At 41.8% G+C, this 21,997-nt stretch overlaps 1 protein-coding gene across 11 annotated transcripts in view; it reads right to left on the reverse strand.

Annotated features, from left to right (window-relative positions):
• The window catches only part of VEPH1 (ventricular zone expressed PH domain containing 1), a 172,595-nt gene that overhangs the window by 142,374 nt on the left and 8,224 nt on the right, over positions 1-21,997 (reverse strand). Inside the window, exon 2 of one of the 11 annotated variants that reach the window (XM_079977795.1) lies at positions 14,454-14,530. The exons of the other annotated variants lie outside the window; for them this stretch is intronic. The gene's annotated coding sequence lies outside the window, so the exon portion shown is untranslated. The remainder of the gene's footprint in view (positions 1-14,453; positions 14,531-21,997) is intronic. 11 annotated transcript variants of the gene reach the window in all.

Below are 21,997 nucleotides of genomic sequence, written 5' to 3' on the forward strand. Positions count from 1 at the left end.
GCCCCCCATAAGGCACATAGGCTGTTCTGACTCTTCTTCCGTGTTGCCCGTTTTCAACTTGCTCTTCTTACAAACGTGCTTCTTCCTGGTGCGTCTTTTGCCTGACAGTTTGTCCCCCTCAGTTGTCTGAAGTTCCCCCTCCAGCTGCTGTTCCTCCTCACCGGCTGACGAGGTGCCCAATTCTGGAAGCTGGACCCAGGGCTGCTTATTCTGCGAAGGACTAGAAGAACTGGACACAACAGGGTTATTGACACAGGCCGGCGGCCTCCTCGCAGGCGACCCAATGCAGTTCTGAGGACCAGATGATGCCGAGTGAGCCCGAGACCTAGTTTGCACTGCTGCAGTTACTGTCCAAGAGCATATCAGGGGTAGCAGTGGAGGGCATGGGGTTAGGGGAATGATTGGAAAAAAGCTGCTCATAATCATCAATGAACGATCTAAATGCATTTAGGCAGTGTGAAATAGGTTATTATCCCGTCCATGTGGCACCCCCGATGAATTACGGCTATTGGCACCCATGCAGCCTGAGGTGTGAGCTGATTCTGTAGCAGAGCGCTTCCTCTTAGGCGCCATGGATAACATGCTAAAGCTACTGCCACAAACACGAACTACCGCTTACAAGCAGTTGTACAGGGACATGTTATTGATTCTGGAACAAATATACTAATTAATGATTGTTTTACTTATAATAAACAAAGATTCCCAAGCATTATCAGCCCCATGCTCTAACCAGTTGAGCTATCCAGGCTCTCTAGAATTGTGTGGGACCCCATGGGTCATTTAGTCCAACCCCTTGGAATGCAGGAATATGCAGTTTTCCATACAGGGATCGAACCTGCAACCTTGGCATTATTGTCACCATGATCTAAGCAACTGAGGGTTCCGAAATATATGTCAATTATTTATTATTAATTTTATTTTTATTTTTATTAGTTTTATTTGTCTATTTATATATTTATCTTTAGATTTACTTAATTAATTAATCAATTTAATCTTGGTATGTGATGCCATTCCACTTATTCTCTTTATTTATTTTTTATTATATATTATTATTAATATTCTTTATTTTAATTTTTTATTTTAATATTATTATTATTATCATTCTATTATTATTTATCTATTATTTATTTATTTATTTATTGTTCTTATTATTTATTATTATTGTTATTTACTAGAATCTAATCCAATTATTTGTTCAATCAATTACCACTGTAAGTAGAATTAATTACTGATACTATCAATTGTCTACCGTAAGTGACGATGATATGAAATAATTATTCATCACTTGACTGTTCTGTTTGTATTGTTAGGGTGTGAAACCTAAGACGCTGGCAAGTTAGCAATGTCATGTGACTTTAAGTAGTCAAGCTCGTTAAGTTGTTAAGTTGCTCAGTATATAAAGAGTGTTTGTTTTCTGTGCCTGTGGGGGCGTGAAGCAAAAATGTCTGAAAGCTCCGGAGGTATTTCTGTTATCTTTCTGCAATAAACCTGTCTTTGGAAAGACAGGCTTCCCTGTGTCGTTATTTCCTTGCTGCTGAGACTCTGAAGCATGTACTGCAACAAGAATCTCTGCACTGGACTTAATTAATGCTCTGCAAAGAGAACTGTTGCTGGTTGCGCAGCGGAAGCGTTTACTGGACCAGTACACAGACTCTCTTAGGTTATGGCTCCTTCTACGTTTCTACAGCTGTATTGTGTGCAGAGAAAGTGAAAGCAGCTTTCTGATGAGAGAAGACCGGCATGGTCGTAAATCCAGCTCTTAAAGGAACTGAGAGGCTGGAGGCGTCTGAAAAGTGAGTAAGACAAATCCCAAGGGGAAAGAGAAGCAAGGGCACACAGAGGGAGTAGCAGCCGACCCAAAGAATGGCAGTGGAAAATTTCCAGGTTCCCTTTACAAAATTGAACTCTGCTAATTATGTGCAGTGGTCTAAGAGGGCTCAAGTCTGGTTGGAAGCCAAAGAAGTGTGGGCTGACTATGTCCAGAGGCGAAAGCCGTTTGTGGCTGTTGCAGCAGATGCCACAGCAGAGCAACAGGCTGCTGCACATGCTCAGAACAGGGAACATGATAAAATGGACACTAAAGCTAGATGCATGTTGATGGTATCGATAGACGATTCCCAATTACCTCATGTGGAAAATTTAAGGTCTGCATTTGAAATTTGGGAAGCTCTTAGGCGAATTCACCATAGAGCCACGCCCGGAGAGAAGTGCTTTGTATGAGTTGAAACTGAAGCCAGGGGATAGTGTGGTTGAACACACGTCACAGATGACTGAGTATTTCAACCGACTGTCATCTCTAGGTGTGAATTTTCCTGAAAATATTAAAGTTTATACTCTGCTTAGCAGCCTGCATGCAGGGTTTGAAAACTTAGTACTAACTTTACAAGTTTTGCCAGAGGACCAGCTGAATATGAATTATGTGACTGGTAGATTATGTGAGCAAGAATATCAACATCATCGAAAACGTATTGATAATTCAAGTACCCCAACGGTTGGATGTTCAGATAAATCCCAGCGTGGGGGAACTAGCAGGCAGAGCTGTAAGGAAGCCTCACAAGTGTCTGCTATGGCCAGCAAGTCATGTTTTCGATGTGGCAGCAGGTTTCATTTGATAGCAAAGTGTCCAGAAAAGCAACAGGAATTTCAACAGTCCAAGGTCAGCTTCCGGAGCTACAGGGGAAGACGAAGTGAGAACTACAAGAATCAACGATCCAGAGGGGGAGCAGGTGCTGATAAGGGACTATCTGCAATGGCAGCACAACAGAGTCCTAAAAGGAGCCAACAAACCTTGAAGTGGATTATTGACAGTGGAGCAAGTCACAGTTTAGTTCCAGCGACATCTAGTGGCAGCTTGATGAACTGCAAGACATTGCCAGTTGCAAAAACTGTGACTATAGCAGACAATAGTAAACGAGAAATGAACCTTAAAGGCACAATTTATGTTAATTGTTTGCAAACTAACCTTCCTGTTTTCGTTCTTCCAGGAATGAAGAATGGACTTTTGAGTGTGTCATGCCTGGTAAAAAGTGGTTTTAAGGTTGAGTTTGAAAATGATGTGTGCACCATTTCGAAACAGGGGAAGGAGCTAGTTAAAATTCCCTGTGAGGATGGGCTTTTTGTTTTGGATGAAGAGCAGTTAGCAGCAGGTAGATGTTCAACAGGTGAAGCGCAAGCTAAGTGTGTAAATAAGGCTCCTCATACAGGTTGTGCACATCTACTACACAGAAGGTTAGCTCATATATGCTTTAAGTATGTAAGCAAGATGCCAGATTTAGCTGAGGAGTGTAACATTAAACCCTGTCCAAATTTTCTGGATTGTTGTGCTTGTAAACATGCTAAGGTTAAGACATGTAACTATCCTAGATCTGATAGAGTAAGCAAGAAACCCTTTGAACTTGTGCACACAGACATGTGTGGCCCTATGCCAGTCAAATCGCTTGGAGGTGCGAGATTTATGCAAATTTTGGTGGATGATTTTTCAAGGGCTAGTTGGGTTTTCTTTCTGAAAGAAAAATCACAAGCAGCTTCCATCCTGATGGATTGGATTGAAGAAGTCGAATGTAAATTTGACACCAGGGTGCGTAAAATACAATCAGATCGTGGTGGGGAATATGTGAACCACACGCTGGAGACGTGGTTAAAAAGGAAAGGTATAGTTCATAGACTTACCAATCCCTATTCACCACAGGAGCATGCAGTTGCCGAAAGAAAATTTCGAACATTACAGGAAGCCATTACTGCTTTGCTGTTTGATTCTGGACTTCCACAGCGGTTTTGGGCTGAGGCTGCACTGTATGCGAATTATACTTTTAACAGAGTGTACAATAGCACAGTAGGCAACACTCCTTACTTCATGCTATTTGGGAGAAAACCAAAAATTGATCATCTAAGAGTTTTTGGATGTTGTGCTTATGTGCTGGTGCCTAGGGCACAACATAGGAAAGGTGATCCTAGATCTAAAGAAATGTTTTTCTGTGGTTATCAAGCAAACACAAAAGGTTGGAGATTTGTGAATGTAGAAGGCAATCAAACAAAAATCACAATCAGCAGAAGTGCGGAATTTTGTGAACAGGATGGTTGGAATAAAATTCATGGAAATCCTGACATACTATTTGATGTGGTGAAGAGTAACAATGAAACTCAGGCCCCAGGGCAGGTATTAGTTCCAGAACAGGCTGAGGAATTTGAGTCTGAGGACGAGGGTGAGAAATCGTTTAGTTCACCCAAGTCTGTAAAGTCAGAATCTTCTAGCTCTAAAAGTTCACCCATACAGCAAGAGAGACGTGTAAAGTCAGAATCAGAAAGTTCTTCAACTACTAGTGACAAACAGGTGACGACTAGTGATTCTGGGTCAGAGGGGGAAACTGAAGGAACATCACAGGAACCGTTAAGGCGTTCCAAGCGTGCCAACAAAGGTAAACCTCCTGAAAGGTACCAAGCTATTAGTGTTTGGGCTGGTTTGGCAAATTGCGAACCTGAAAGTTTTGAAGAGGTTGAGCAATTACCCCAGGAGGAGGCCAGTAGGTGGTGTGAGGCCATGCAAAAAGAGTTGAATTCTATGAAAGAACTGGGTGTGTTTTCCATCACCAAACTGCCAGAAGGTACCAAGACAGTAAGTTGTAGGTGGGTGTACAGGATAAAGACAACAGCGATGGGGAAACCAGAGTACAAAGCAAGGCTTGTAGCTCGAGGTTTTACGCAAAGAGAGGGGTTACATTATTCCGAAGTCTATGCACCCACTTCAAGGAGTGAAACCCTTCGGGCACTATTAGCAGTTGCTGCTCAGAAAGGGTTCAAAGTGAATCAATTTGATGTCTCTACAGCTTATCTTCATTCAGACTTGGCTGAAGAGCTCTATATGGAGCTACCGCCAGGATTGAAAGTTGGTAAATCAAATCAGGTATGGAAACTACATAAATCTATTTATGGACTCAAGCAATCTGCTCATAATTGGAATGAGTGTTTGAATGACGTTTTGGTAGGCATTGGTTTTAGCAGGAGCAAGGCTGATAATTGCTTATATTTCAGAGGTTCAGGAGATGCCCAAGAATCTTTGCTTGTTTATGTAGATGACCTGATTTATACTTCAAAGACACAAGAACAAGTAAAAAAACTAGCCAAAGAGTTAAATAAACACTTCAAAGTTAAGAATCTTGGTGATGTAAAGGTCTATCTTGGTGTTCAGATAGATAGGACCAAAAATGGCAGTTTTATACTGAATCAAAAAGGCAAGATATTGCAAATGTTGAAAAAGTTTGGCATGACGGAGTGTGCAGGTGTTAGAACGCCAATGGAAATGGGTTTTGTAAAAGACAATGAGTTCAAGGATAGTGCTGAATTCAAGCGTGCTGAAATCTTTCAGTCAGCACTGGGAAGCTTACTTCATCTTTCGCAATGGAGTAGACCAGACATTGCTTACGCTGTTAACTTACTCAGCAGAGAAGCTTCAAAACCTAGTGTAAATGCATGGAAAGGAATTCAAAGAGTGTTAAGATATTTACAATACACTAAAGATTTTTGCCTTGAATTATCTTCTGAAGGACAAGCACAGATTATTTGTTGGGCAGATAGTGATTGGGGAAATTTAAAGGATAGAAAATCAGTGTCTGGCTGTGTAATAAAATTTGGTAACTCTCTGATTGGGTGGAGATCCAAGAAACAGAACCTGATTGCTTTGTCGTCAACAGAAGCTGAGTTCTGTGCCTTATCTGAGTTATGTAGAGATCTAGAATTTTACAAATGCTTGGCACAAGAGATGTATGAAAAGACCATCACTCCAATCACTGTATGGGGTGATAATCAACCGTGTCTTAAGTTAGCACAAAATGGGCAGTTTAAAGATCGTACAAAACATTTGGACATCCGCTTTCAAAATGTTTGTCAAACGGTAAAAGCAGGAATTGTTGAATTAAATTACTGTCCCAGTCATGAAAATCAAGCTGATGGTTTTACAAAACCGCTTGGGTTTCAGCGGCATGAAAACTTTTGTGAAGAAATGGGTCTGAAGTAATTTTGTTTTTGTATTGCCAGCGAGAGGGGGTGTTAGGGTGTGAAACCTAAGACGCTGGCAAGTTAGCAATGTCATGTGACTTTAAGTAGTCAAGCTCGTTAAGTTGTTAAGTTGCTCAGTATATAAAGAGTGTTTGTTTTCTGTGCCTGTGGGGGCGTGAAGCAAAAATGTCTGAAAGCTCCGGAGGTATTTCTGTTATCTTTCTGCAATAAACCTGTCTTTGGAAAGACAGGCTTCCCTGTGTCGTTATTTCCTTGCTGCTGAGACTCTGAAGCATATACTGCAACAAGAATCTCTGCACTGGACTTAATTAATGCTCTGCAAAGAGAACTGTTGCTGGTTGCGCAGCGGAAGCGTTTACTGGACCAGTACACAGACTCTCTTATGTCTATAAATTTATTTGACACCAAACAAATGGGTCAGGTGGATAGACCTGCCTCTTGAGGAGCAACTCACAAGCATGTAGTGATGAAACAATAGGAACAGCAGAGCAACGCAGCCCCCATACTGCAATCAAATGGAATCAAAGAAAATCGCTCTCAGGGAAATGTCCTTTAACTAACACTTTGCAAAACAAAAGGTAATGCTGGAGGCCCAGCAGAAGGAATATGCTGCCAAAAACAATGTTTCCTTGAGTTGATTATTAACGCTTGGCTATATAATGTTTCCTTGAGTTGATTATTAATGCTTGGCTATATAAATTCTTAACATCAGCTGAATTAACTACACTGTGCAAATTCCATGCAATAGTATGCTCAGAACATACTTCCTTATTAATTTATGTATCTGTTAGTCAATATACAATTCAGGCAGATGCACACAATCAATTATATAGAGCTGCTTCCTCAGGTAAAACTCCTAGTGATTTAGAGGGATGGTACCATAGAACAATCAGAGAACAACAGACACAGGAACTGCTATCAAATGAAAATGTAGGAAAAATACACTTAAGGAGATGGTCCTTCTACCAGCATTTCGGCAGAACAGTGAGCCTTTTAAATCAATCAATAAATAAAATCTCATTCAGTCCTCTGCAATGTAGGAATATGCACAGTGTCCCATACAGAATAAGCTATACGTCACTTAAATGCACCGCTTGTATTTATTTATATTTATTAAATCACAACCCAGCAAGAGTTCAAGCAGCAGCGCTCAGCTAGTTGTTAGCACCTGGCTCCAAGGAACAGACCCATACACAAAGAAACCTCAACTGCAGTCAGACAGAATTGGAAGATAATTGCCTACAATTAAATGTTGCCCCTTTTAAATGATAGGCAAATCTAGGTGCATAGCAACACCAAGTAATCAGAATTGAAAATAACTGCTTACTAGGAAATGCCCAGAAGCTGCAGCCAAATTAAGAGAAAAGGAAATCAACAAGATTCCAGGCCCACACAAATGGCCCTCTGAAAAGGAGGGGTGAGGTTGCTCTTAAGGGGAATATCTCACTACTGGGAAAACGTCTACCAAACAAAGAAAACTTTGCCAAACAAAGAAAAGTAAATCTTTGCCCACAAGGTCAGCTCCATGAGAGTGCTTAAACAGACAAAAGACTGCAAATGGACAAACTGCTGGTTAGTTAAACTGACAATGCAACTAGAGCTGCTGAACTGCCCAGGTGCTTAAAGACAATGCCTAACAAACTGCTGGTCACTCAGAGAGCAATCAAGCCTGCAAGTAAGCAAGTTGAAAAACCTGTCTGGTAACTGTGATGACTCAGGCCAGAAGCAAAGGGAACTCTGAAAGGGTGGGGGGTGCTGGGAGGGAGGAGGGGTGAAGGGAGGAGAAGAAAAGCCTGGGGGGGAGTTGGGGGTAAAATGAACATGCCGGGCAAGGAAAAGTTTAGAAGAAAAGGAAAATAGCTGTCCTTTACAGTGAGCCAAAATGAAGTGGAAATATAAACCTGGACTTTTCAGTAAGGTTCTATAAGCCACAACCTGTTTTGTTTTGTTTTGTTTTGTTTAAAAGCGGTTTTCTTTAGGGACCCTGTACTGGCAAGTGAAGCCAATGACGAGAACCAGGCAAAGGTACACCATCAAAGGTTCTAAACATATAAATGTACAATGCTGAGGAATGGTTCCCTGGTCAGAAACCCTGAATTGTCCCCCCCAAGCCCTGCCTTATTTCTCCCCCCAAACGCCAAGCAAAAAGGGGGGGTGGCTTAGATAAAGTAAGAGGGGTGAGGTTTAAATGCACAGTCTATTCTAAGCCCCAGCATCATTTAAAATTTCAGAGGGGGCTCCCGATTTAAGTGGTACCAATGGATGGCAGGGTAAATCAAACCCACACTAAAAGAGTAATAAATCAACAAACGGCAGGCACAAACACATGCTGCCAGCACACACACACGACTTAAAATTAGAGAGGAACAGTCAAGGGCAAGGGAGGGGGGAAAACGTACAAGCACCCTGGCCAACAAATTAAAATGTAAGGCAAACCCAAAGGCAAACCCACTCAGTCACCCAGACCAGCCAGGCAATCGGACGGGCAAGGGCAATAGAGGGGAAAAAACATACATGCACACTGGCCAAAATTAAAATAAAACGCACAGCCACCAAGACAGAGGCCAGGGAAGGAAAGTGAGGAGACAAGGGAGATAGTAAGATGGCATTCACACTCAGACCTCGCTGGTGGTGGAGTGACCATGTGCTGGGCAAAGGAACAAGCTGCAGCATAAGAAAGGTAATTCGCACTTAAAAACACCCAAACAAATCCAGCACCAGGAGTGGGGGGAAATAAAAGGTTAAATGTAGGTTTTTACACAGAAAAGAGGACACAGCAAGACAGCAAGGCAAACTTGGGTGCGTAGGTTTTTAAAAGCAGTAAAGCAATGAGCGCACGCAAGCCTCCTAAATTTAAAAAGGCAAGCCAGGAACCAGACAGCCTCCACACACACAAATACCCCCCCGACTCCAAACCTCGTGGCTGAGCTCTTCCCTACGATGACTCCTGACTCGCACAGGACAACGAAGAGAAATGAGGCCGGGGAGAGGCTGACGCTGCAGCATCAAGGCTGCTGGACACGCCCCCCCCCACGGCACCTGGTTGGACGGCCACCGGGGGGGGGGGGCGTGAGCGCCAGCCAGGTGAGCTGGAGGCAGGGGGCTACGCCCCCTGCTAGGGGCGGTGTTCAGGCTCCCGCTCACAACCACTCCCCTCTCTTTCAGGGAGGAGAGTCTTTATAAGATAGCACACAACAAGACCAGGACTGGGTCTTTTTGCATTAGGGCCAAACCAAACAAATAAATGAAATCACATTACAAGCGAAAATGTATACACCAGACTATAGCCAGTGCTCCCCCCAAAAAAAATATGTTTAGGGGTACTCTCATTTTTCTACTCATATTGAAATATTGCCCCTTAATGAGGCCAAACTTAAGTCCACAAAATGTTTAGGGGTATGCGTACCCCTGTGTCCTCCCAGAAAAAAGCACTGATTATAGCCTAGCCAAATCTTAAAAGGGTTACCTCAAGTTGATTTTTAGTTGAGATGTAGCCCATTAACAAAGTAGGAAATTTAGCAAAAACACCAAAACATATAGTTTTTGAGCTATTTTTATGGGGAAACGGCAAAAACGGCACTGCTGACATGCGCTTCCATACGTCAAGATATTCCCGGACCCTGAATTCTTATACGTACTCCACTACTGGAGTACCTGACCAGTTCAGCTGGCAAAATGTTGCATACTTTTCTTAATACAATATATTTTAAAAGCTTCAGGAGTTGCACTGAAGACCACCTGCCTTGAACAAATACTTCCAAGTATGACTAAGGTAAGCAGTACAGTTTAATTCAACTTATAATGTGATAAAACTATATTGTGTCTCATATACATGTTGTTGTTGTTTAGTCGTTTAGTTGTGTCCGACTCTTCGTGACCCCATGGACCAGAGCACGCCAGGCACTCCTGTCTTCCACTGCCTCCCGCAGTTTGGTCAGACTCATGTCTGTAGCTTCGAGAACACTGTCCAACCATCTTGTCCTCTGTCGTCCCCTTCTCCTTGTGCCCTCCATCTTTCCCAACATCAGGGTCTTTTCCAGGGAGTCTTCTCTTCTCATGAGGTGGCCAAAGTATTGGAGCCTCAGCTTCAGGATCTGTCCTTCCAGTGAGCACTCAGGGCTGATTTCCTTCAGAATGGATAGGTTTGATCTTCTTGCAGTCCATGGGACTCTCAAGAGTCTCCTCCAACACCATAATTCAAAAGCATCAATTCTTCGGCGATCAGCCTTCTTTATGGTCCAGCTCTCACTTCCATACATCACTACTGGGAAAACCATGGCTTTAACTACACGGACCTTTGTCTAAATCATACAGAATGTCAATTCAGCAAGATACAGGGGACTAAACAATGTTCTGAAATTGTGGGAATCAGAGGGATGATTTCTGAGGGTGAGTTTTGAAGTTCCAAGATGAGGTTACAAGCCACCTTCTTGTACAACCACATTCCTCCATCCCTCAACTGAGTCATTTTTTTTAATTTAAAATTTACTGTTGTCCACATTATGTATAGTTGTGTGGTGGGAATCCATACTGCACCATTTCAGACTGCAGATGATGTGGTGGAGCATACAGGTATGTGCACCAGACATGCCAGGTCTGCTCTCTGAACAGGTCTGTTCGGGGATCGTGGAAAGGGGTGAGCATGCATTAGACACCTGGCTCGCTCAGCTGCCGTGACCTATGGAGAAGTGGCAGTGGGGAAGAAAGCAAGCAGACAGAGATCCTGGCAGAAGAAAAACACTGGGATGGATCCTGAATGGATCTGCAGTGTCTGCTTGTTTCTGTATCTGGAAGTGATGGAAGCCATGGGTCCAATGGCAGCAGCAATGGAGGAGGAGGGACTCCTCCAGTGCCAATCACCCCACCACTGCTTCTAAAGACAGACATAGACAGACACTGCAGATCCATTCCAGCCTTTTTCTTCTGCCTACATCTGTCTCTGTCTCATGATTCTGTCTCTCCCTTCTTCCACCACCCACCAAGCTCACCACCTTTTGTGGAGACTCTCTGGGAAAGGAAGATGAAGAAACCTTCATCTGCTTTGGTCAATCTCGGTTAGCTCATTATCTGGTTAAAGATAAAGATCATGAAAATTGACTATCTCTTTGCATATGCCTGATTATCACTGCAGCAACAAATGGTATTTTGTATCTCGTTTTTTAAGTTTCTTAGTTTAGTTGTTAGTTTAAAAAGTTTTAATTTATTTAGTTTGTTTGATGAATTAAATATAGTGTCATTTAGTATTGAGCATGAACATTCAATAAATGTTTGCAAAATAAAAAATAAAAATCTCCTGGATGCACACCCTAATGAAATGTGCTGTGCATGCCTATGGTGGAACATCTCTTTTCCATGCAGAAGGTCCCAGGTTCAAACCCTGACATTTGCAAGTAGGACTGAGAAAGGCTTCTGTCTGAAACTCTGGAGAGCTACTGCCAATCAACAGTGAGCTAAATAGACCAATGGTCTGACTCCATATAAGGCAGCTTCCTATGTTCCCTGCTCATAGTAAATTAACACGAATAATCTCTGACATGTTAACAATTTTTTCCATGGGGAAACTTTTTTTAAAGGTATATATTGGTTGATTATGTTAGCCGCTGCCTTTGCACAAAGACGTTCAAAATAGACTGTAACACACCTATGTACAATAACCAAAAGTAAAACAGAAAAGCACAATTCAAAACTATAATTTTAAAATATAATTCCCCACCTGCAATTTGAAGTGGTACTATCCAGAATTCTACTACCTGATTCCATGCAAAGTGTAGTAAGCCAGGGGTGCACAGATCAGCAAAGGAATGGTAAAACTGAGCAAGTATCACGGTTGGTATTTCTCATCCCCATCATACAAACACGGCAACTGTTGTTAATGGATAGGCTGAAAATTTAACTAGTCATCCATCTTCTAGTTGGAAGATCAAGTTACATATTTTAATTTTCAACCTGCATGGATTGCTAATTGAGCTGCATATTTTATTGGCCTGGAGAACTGCATTTCATGTCACTATTGTTACCAATCCAGGGAGCTTTGCTAATTGAGTTGCATACTTGATGAACTCTGGAGCACTCTGTGCTAATTGAAGAGCATTACTGAGCTGCTGAGCTCCTAGGTGATGCTTTGAACTCACCGAAGTATGAGGCATGGTTGGACGTGCCATTTGAGATACGCACTCCACTACTGGAGTACTTGACCAGTTCAGCTGGCAAAATGTTGCATACTTTTCTTAATATATTTTAAAAGCTTCAGGAGTTGCACTGAAGACCACCTGCCTTGAACAAATACGTATGACTAAGGTAAGCAGTACAGTTTAATTCAACTTTAAGAGGAAGGTACTTCTGCTGTATGCCTGATTATTTCTTATTCAGATACTGCACTTTGAATGCCAAAAAAAAGGTCTCCAAACTATTTGGGAGAGAGGCTCAGCATAGAACACCGATTCTGCATGCAAGAGGTCCCAGGCATTAAAAGTTATGGGAAAGATTCTAGAAAACATTTGCCTGTTAGACAACACTGGGCTAGATGAGCAAATAGACTGAGACATAGATCTGATATGTGGCAGCTTCTTACATATTATTACGAAAAAGGGGATATGGGATTGGAACATGGGCAAACAATACTTTTCTTCATCTGTCTGTAGTCTTGTATATCTTGGCCCACCACGTGGGACTCAGAAGTCAGAGGAATTGTCCTGATCCACTTGTAATAACAGAGGTGATTTATAAAATTAAGGATGTGATACCATTTCAGAATTTAATTTTGATTTATTTTTTCAGTGCTGGACCTTTTCAGATTGACTGTTGAAATTTGCCTTGGAAGAACCCCCATGTAACAATGTAGATCTTGAGGGAGGACCAACAACTAAATAATAGTGTTAAGGATGCAATGACTTTTGCAAGCCTCCTAAATTCAAGAATATCTGTAATTTCTAATAATGAAATAGTTCAAATATGGAGAACATGTGCATTAAATATGATGGGAGGATTAAAAGTCCATAAAAACACATCTTAGTTGTAATCATTGTTTTAGGCAGTAGGAATCTCAAGAAGGTTTCTTTATGTTGCTGCCACGGCAAAAATCAGAGTCAGATCACAAGGCTATGAACTATGATACCTATGATTTATGATTCACCAAACGTTTAGCTAACAGCATTGTGACTTCACTGAGTGGCCTTTTATGGAGTTTTTACATCTTTCCTCACTCCAGTTCTCCCTGCACCCCGACCACTGGAAAACCAGATTAGCATGAGAATACCTTACTCCAGGCTTACTGTTTTAGTACACTGAATCACACCATAGATCATGAATTGCCACCACTTGCTGATTTTTGATGTTGTTAACTGAGACATTTTAGATATGCTGGATCAGAAATCTAGGTTGCATTCACAAAGTTCCAGCTCTCCAGTCCCTATCAAAATTAATCAAATATGATAATATTTTACAAGTATCTTAATCATATGATCAGGTAGTAAGGTGGGGAAACCCTGAGCTTTTACTTAAAATTACAGTGAGGCAGTGGAACAAGCAGCAAATGACTGGCTACTGGAAATGGCAGAAGATCTCTGGATCCTGGCCATACTGGTTATTACAGTCCTCCCATGCTATCTTTATCCCTGTGTCTCATTACTCTGCTATTCAATAAAAAACCCCAAGTTAGTTCAATATTATCTCCCAAGAAAGAGACCATTATTTTAAAATGATACACAACTTCTAGTAAGCACCTGAACAGAAAAAAGACTCACTAAACTTCTACAATATATTGTGGAGGATCAATTTTTTTTCTCATAAGGTTAAAAAATTTAAACCAATAATCTCTATTATATAAGTCAACAGATAGTCCTTTGCGTTCACAATATAACTTGGTAGCGCTGTCCCCAAGGTTTGAATTTATCAAGTGCCCAAGCATACACATTGCATAAAAATTGAGAAGCAGAAAATTGAGCACTGGCCTTTCAGCCCAGCTCAGTAGTAAAAACGATTGAATTTTGCTGTCAAGTACATTAGGGAGAGAGATCGCAAAATGGAGATAAATCAGATTAACACTTTAAAAGATAAATGGTACTCTAGCCAAGTTTAATCTTACTTTTGAAATGTGCAAACTCATCACAAACCTTTATTGTAGATCAAAAACATGGTGCAGTGCCCTGGAAGTCACTATAGGACACGTAATCACCCTCTCATCGTGTTCAGGGCTTCCCCTGGCAAATATCATGGATACACTTAGTTCGCTACATCACAGGAATGATGCACTGGCGGAGGAAGAGGAGTGCGGGGGGGACGCACCACCCCCGGCAGCGCATTCCTGGTGGGGTGCCATCGTGGCTGACCCCCAACCCACCACGGCCCCAGGACGTGCGCCCGCCCCCGCCTGCTCTCCGCCCCCCCCCCGGTGCCGGAGCATGAAGCTCCACCACTGGAGGTCAACCAGTAGCCACAAATACCTTTTCTTCCCCCCGGTCCTTATATTGTTGCCTTCCAAGCTCTGCTTGTGGGCTTCTTGGTGACATCTGGTTAGCATCTGTAGGAAAGGGTATTGGATGAAATGGACTCTTGGTTTGATTTGGCAGTGCTCTTTTTAGAGTCACTTGATAAGAAAAGAATTACGGTGCATTAAAAAATATCCTCAATTAAAAATAGAATGATTTTGAGAATATATTTTTTTAAAAAATACAAGAGAAAGCTGGGCCCTAATGTTAAGAAGAAAAAAACTTTATTGGTTGAATATGTTGGTTCAAGACCTAGACCTTCCATTGTCTACCCTGGTGTCTTGCATAAAGTGCTCAGCTTGGGTGGAAGCAGACTGAATTGGGAGCTTCATGGTCTGAAGTTAGACTTGTCTTGGTGGGCTACCTGGGACAGTACATGCACAGGTCTTGAAACCAGCTTCAGGCACAGAGGGGTTTAGTAATATGGAATACCACCACCCCACAGTTGGCAGCAAGGATTGACTAAGTTTGCTGTAGATGCTGGGAGTTTGGCCCTTAGCCTTGCTTACCCAATAGACCAGCGCAGTAACTTCTGCCTGCTGTATTACAACAGTTGACCACTGATACCCTGGAGAGGTTTAGATTTTGACACAACTACTTAGGGCCCACAATAATAAAGAAAACTTAGAACTACAGAATAGCTGAGATGATGGTAACTATAATACGTTATGTGTCCCTTTTCCAATCATGTCAGCAGACAACATTTTAACTGTTAAGTATTTATTAAAACACGTTTGTGTCACTACATTTTTTTATATATGACACAAAATATTATTGCCCTTTATAGGTAAGTATATACCATTCAGCTTCCTTTGCCAACTCGATTGGTTGGATCTTTTACCCTTTTTTCTGAATCTTATTTTCATATGAATATATGTAGCAAAATGTGTTGGAAATCCTTGGAAGCCAAGACCCAAGTTTTGGGCAAGTACTCTTTGGTGAGAGAACCCCAGTATAAAGACTTAACATAGCAAAACATGCAGCATAGAAAAATATAGACATATAGGCTGTAAAACCTGACAGTGTGCCCTTTCCAATGAACTCATAAATATCTCACTTCCCTAGCACACAGTTAGACCACATGCTTGCTAAGTTATAAAATGGTTTACTTTCAAAATTCTTCAAAGGTCCAATTCAGGAGCTCTTTCATACAGCAGCCAAAAAAAGTTGCACAGGCATTAAAACATTGCCATTTGGTTTCAAAGTGGGAAAAGTTCCTAAACTATTGGTATACAAAAATGTAAGTTCCATATGCCGTTATTTTCTGAAACAAAAGAGACTTGTTAAAGACCTCCTCAAGCACTGAATTCACATGTAGACCGAATACAACAAAAGGCTTGGTAGCCTATTTTCTCCCAATGCGAGGGGAAATGACATGGGCTAAACCTGACAAGACAGCTTACTCTATGGCATTGACCCCTTCATTCATTAATCACTCTCAAGCATGCTGGTTATATGTGACTGGTTACGTCCATGCCATACATTTAATGCACATGGCTTCCACTCAAACATCCAGGGAATTGTAGTTTGAAGAACCTTCAGCAAACTACAATTGACAGTTTGAAGAACCCTCAGCAAACTACAATTCCCAGGATTCATGGCGGCAGGGGGAGGCATGTGCTTTAAATGCATGGTATGGTTGTACCCACAATTATTTATTGCATTACTTCTGGTGTCAATTTGTAACAGCATCGTTCACCCTTCTCTCCATATCTCTGTATGCGCACACCATGCCCTTTGTTTCTGATGTTCAGGCTGTGAGCAGTGTTGCTCATGTGGCCCAAATGACACCACCCATGTACTAGGGGCTTGAACTGGCTTGGGGGAACTATCAGTTTAGCTATCAGCATACAAAGAATTGCAACAGTATTCACATTTTGTCTGTTTAAAAAATACATCGAAGTTGCAAGAAGCTCATAATTTCAGAATTATGTATTATTCATTTTGCTATTGCATGGCAGGTGAACCAAATCATCTCCATAAATACGTAATGTTGTATCCCACTTTTCGTATTTATTAAATGTAACTCACATTATAAAAAATAACATGACTTCATTCAAATAGAATGAATGAAAATAGCTGCCATGTAGAACACTGGTTTATATGGAGCTCAGGATGAACCTTGGCCAGTTGATGAGTTTCTGAATTTGGAGCTGTCGTTCCACATTACTCTGCACCCATTCCATGGAAGCTTCTATGCAGTTTCCCTAAAAGCTCATTATAATTAAAGGCCGTCTGGGTCTAATAGGCCTGGTAAAAACCTAGATTGGCCTCTATTTTTGAATAACTTTGTTGAGCTCACTTCTGGACCTGGGTCAGGTCCTTAAGGACGGCTTTGGGTCCATCATGCAGGTGCTGTTTAGAGGACTGCTCATGTTTTCCATCTGCCTCGTGACGCCATTGACTGTGCCTCCTCTCTCTATGCCCACTAGCAATTAAGGGCCTTTTCTGATTCCCTTTCCTTTCCCCATCCTTCCCTGCAGTTTAAAATCCATTTACTATATCCATTTACTCTATAGATATACCAACTGCAGAGGCACAAGAAAACTGGAAGCCATTTCCAGTAGCTCATGTACTTTAAAATTTTTGTTAGTATCCAGATTTCCAGTGAATGAATGGGGAAAAAAAAACCCCCAACAATTTTCAGTTATGAAAAAACCTATTTCATTCACAACTCTAGCTTCTTGAGTAATTGTGTGAGTGGCAAGTAGTAGGGCATGTGCTTTCCAGACAACACAGATGAGGTTTGAACAAGTAATCAGGAAATTTAACAGTGCCAAGCAAATCTGCTTCACTGCCAAAGACAACAGTAAGCAATTGACTGGGCAGTAATTAAACCAGAACAAAACACGTCCCCCAAGCTTTTGATAATTCATTTCAAAAATGCCATGCTAATCTTTCAGACCATAAGCTTACAGAATTCCTTAGTATCATGGACACTATGTGAAGTGCCTTGGTTAACTATCGTGCTACCATATTTGAATTTGATCAACTGTGTCTGCCTGGTAGTCAGCTTCTGTTCTGATTCATCACAGAATCATGGGAACTGTAGTTTACTCCCACCAGTGCTACAATTCCCAGCACCCTTAACAAAGTACTGTACAGTTCCCAATATTCTTTGGTGTGTGTGCTTTAAATGTATGGTGTAAACGCAGGCTTGCTCAGTCTGATGTCCAGGTGATCATTAGTGATGGGCAATGCTAGGACCCCTGCTCTCTCCTCTTATACTTTCTTATCTTTAGATCAGACAACCCTTCTATTATTAACTGCAGTAAGGAAGATAATTTAAGCAACTTTTTACTTTGGGTTTACTGGGAGCAATAGCAACTCCTGATTCCAAATGTGTTCAAAGATGTTACAAAAGGATTCTTAACTCGTAGCATCCTAATAAAATCTCAATAAATGCTAATTTATTTTTATTTATGAGGGGACTTAGCATTAGTAAAAGAGTTTGGCTGGATACATAGATAAAAGCCATCTGTTTGTTCATAGGACAGAAGCACCCCAGCAATTAGAGAGAGCTGAATAAATTATTCCAGTAGACACTTTGTATTTTCCTTAGTACCTTTATACTTTGGATCCCAAATGTTTGGCTGCTTCTTCTAGAGACTGAGATGGTTCAACATTTAACCACTGCTAGAGCTCCACAGTAGGTAGGAAGGCAAAGTTGAGGATTATATTGATGTAGTAAGTAGAAATAATGTTATTGGTTTTGATAGAATGTCCTTCCACACAATGGATTTCAGGCTGGAGTGTTAAATTGCCAAGCAGTTTTCAGAGGTAAGATTAGTATCCATTGCCTTACAGTGGTTGCTAATGAGCTTTTCCAATTTCAGTTGTGTTTTGCATTCCAGCAGAATAGGACAGACAACAGAGTTCTTGTAATTCTCCTCTCTCTATAAAACAGGGTTGTTGTTTTTTGCAGTTTTCATACAGCACATACATGATTTCTGGACTTGCTGTGACATAATGTGGAAGTAACCAATGGTATAAGGGGATTCAGAGATTGCCGCTTTAAGCTAACAACAACAACAACAGGCAGTGTGGGGTAACTACCTCACCACCTCAGTTACCCCTGAGGAAGGTGTTACCCATTCCTGATCCCCTTTCTCCCCTCCATACCTCTTGCCCAGGGGAGCTGCCTCCTCATGTCCAGACTAACTTGTTGTTGTTGTTTAGTCATTTAGTCGTGTCTGACTCTTCGTGACCCCATGGACCAGAGCACACCAGGCACTCCTGTCTTCCACTGCTTCCCGCAGCTTGGTCAAACTCATGCTGGTAGCTTCAAGAACACTGTCCAACCATCTCGTCCTCTGTCATCCCCTTCTCCTTGTGCCCTCCATCTTTCCCAACATCGGGGTCTTTTCCAGGGAGTCTTCTCTTCTCATGAGGTGGCCAAAGTATTGGAGCCTCAGCTTCAGGAGCTGTCCTTCCAGTGAGCACTCAGGGCTGATTTCCTTCAGAATGGATAGGTTTGATCTCCTTGCAGTCCATGGGACTCTCAAGAGTCTCCTCCAGCACCATAATTCAAAAACATCAATTCTTCTGTGATCAGCCTTCTTTATGGTCCAGCTCTCACTTCCATACATCACTACAGGGAAAACCATAGCTTTAACTATATGGACCTTTGTTGGCAAGGTGATGTCTCCCCTAAAGCTGTAATCCTCCACCCACTTACCTAAGGGTAAGTGCCACCAAATTCAATGTAACTTACTTCTCAGTAGGCATACATACACTTGCACTGCAAGATACCATTTAGGGGCAGTCACCACCTTCCCCCAATCCATTTTATATAGTCCACATGTGATTCTTATTCGTAATACAACTGCGGCCAGCTCACTGGTTTTAAAACTGAAAATTAAGTGGCCCACAAAGTAAGTTTCTGTTCGTGAAAGCTTCTTCTTAGTAATGTCTTCTGAAACTTTGCAGCTGGTTAAGGACCTGATTCAGAAACATACTCTTCAGAAAATCCACCCACCTAGCAAACCATTTAATTAATTTCAGTGTATTCACCATTCCCAAACAGGCATGCCCCCTACCCCCCAATCACCGCTCCGTTCAGCCATGAATTCTATAGTACTTGTAGGGTGACTCACATCAGATCATATACTATGATACGTGGTTTCAGAAACCAGGCTTTGGGGACTTCCGGTCGGCGCCAGCGTTTAATGGCGGTCCGAGCCTCGAGCTCCGAGGCAGGACTGCTTCGCTAGTTCGGGTCTTACCCGCTACGGCGAGCGGGGGACCCTTAAAATCACAGGCGCGGAGCCTGTGAACAAAGGAGATTCGGTGGGCACCTTCTGCGCCCCCCGGTACTGGGAAGGAGCCTTTTTAAAGGCTTCTGAGCGGCATCGGGGCAAGCGCGGTGCTGAAAGTCGTCACCCAGCTAGCGGAGTGAAGCCGCGTCGCCATGAACGGAGAGCGCCGATTCCTTCCTGTAACTGAAAATTGACTACAACACCCGTGAGTAAGACTGAGAGATTGACGGGACACTAAAATTAGAAATTTGGCTGAAAACGGGAAAGGCATAAACTAAGGAAGTCTGCCTCCCCGGAGCTGCATGAGAAACAAAGCAACGAAAAACTAAGCTGCATTTGAAGGGAAAAATTTTTCTTTCTTTTTTTTTAAGCTGTCAAACTGACATCGGACTTAAACTTCCCCCCCGACAGGCAGGAGAAGGGGGGAAGGGATTGGGACATTGTTAACCTGCTGGAAAATTACTGGGAAAATAAGACCTTCCACTGCCAAATCCCCCAGGTTGGGCTGCCCAAGTAAGACACCGGGATCTGAACTGTCATTTTAAACTTTTTAAAGTGGGGATTTGTTTGTAACAAAGTTACTGGACTTTAGATTACCCTGCTGCACCTTGGCTACATTGAAAGACAGAGAGTTTACAGTTTGGACATTGGAAATTACTGGCTACTGTTATACTTTCTTGCTCCTTTGTTTTTCCTTGCCATTTGGATACAATTGAATGCTCCCTCTAGAGGGTTTCAAGTGAAATTGTTGCATTGAAAAAGTAACAGTGGGATTTTCCACTTGGAAACTATTTTTGTGAGAACGACCTTGAGGATATGAGTGGCCCAACAGAAGAGATAGTAACAAGGCTTAAAGCAAAACAATCTCAGAAGAAAAGGGGTTCAATATCAGGAACTGCACCAGCTGCACAGGAAAAAGCAGCAACAGCTTCTATGGATCCTATGACACAGGCACTCCTTAAAATAAATCAATCTCTGGAAGCTGACAAAGCTGTCGACAGAGAACTCCAAAAAATTGACAGAGTTGACAGCAAGACTAGATGTTAATACAGCCAGCGTAACGTCTAATACAGATTCCATAAATAGATTAATTCAGGAGAGCTCTGAAACACGAAAGATTGCAGAAAGTGCAAAAAATACTGCTGAGGAGACAAGGGAAAAGTTTGGGCCTATCATTAAAAAAGTGAATGAGCATGATGCAGCCCTCTCCTTACTGGAAAGAGGAAAGAGAAAAACTTAAAATTAAGACTGGTTCCTGAAGGGGAAGGGGACAACCTTGTGGAATTCCTTACAGAGAACTTTATATCTTTCTGGCAAGAGGAATGGGCCGAAGAAGACGAATTTGAGATAACAACAGCCTTTCGACTGGGCAGGAGACAGGACAAGAAACCAAGGGATTGTCTAATTACACTGAGATCAAAGGAAGAAAGAGATAAAATACTGAACCTACATTATCAAAAGTCATTGCTGATCCAAAACAGTCAAATACAGATCTTTAAAGACATTCCCAAGTACATTTTAGAGGTGAGAACCCTCTACAAAAATTTAGTTGACCTGCTGAAGAAAAATACTATACCATTCAGATGGGGGTTCCCACAAGGATTGTCCTTTAACTTTAAAGGAAGGAAGATCAAAATAAAAACAATTCAGGACAAAGAACAGTTTCTGGAGAGATACGCGGAGGACCTGCAGAAAGGAACTGTAGAGGAGAAAGAACCACCTGACATAGCAAATCTATCATTTGGACTTTTACCACCACCATCGGAGGAAGAACAGAAGCTTGGAGCAGTTGGAGGAACAGGTACTTAAACACAAAATGTCTCTGCAACTTCTTAGCTGGAATTGTAACGGCTTGAACCTTCCTCGGAAAAGACGACAAGTTTTTCACATTTTGAAGAGAGAACAATTAGATTTAATATGTCTGCAAGAAACCCATATTGCCAGGATACACAGGAAATTATTGATAAATAAGAGGCTTGGTCAAGAATTTATCTCATCAGACAAAGTGAAGAAAAGAGGTGTGGTGATCTATGCAAAGGAAAAATTGGCTCCAAAATTGATATTTAAAGATGAACAAGGAAGATACCTGGCAATTGAAATACAAATTCAAAGAGAAAAGATTTTGATTGTTGGAGTATACGCCCCAAATGAGGGGAAGGCCGAATTCTTCAAGAAGCTGCATGAGACACTAGTCGACTTTATAGACTATAAAATCGTAATGATGGGAGATATGAATGGAGT

Source organism: Podarcis cretensis, assembly GCF_951804945.1.
Source record: "Podarcis cretensis genome assembly, chromosome: 5".
NCBI classification, from domain to species: Eukaryota; Metazoa; Chordata; class Lepidosauria; order Squamata; family Lacertidae; genus Podarcis; species Podarcis cretensis.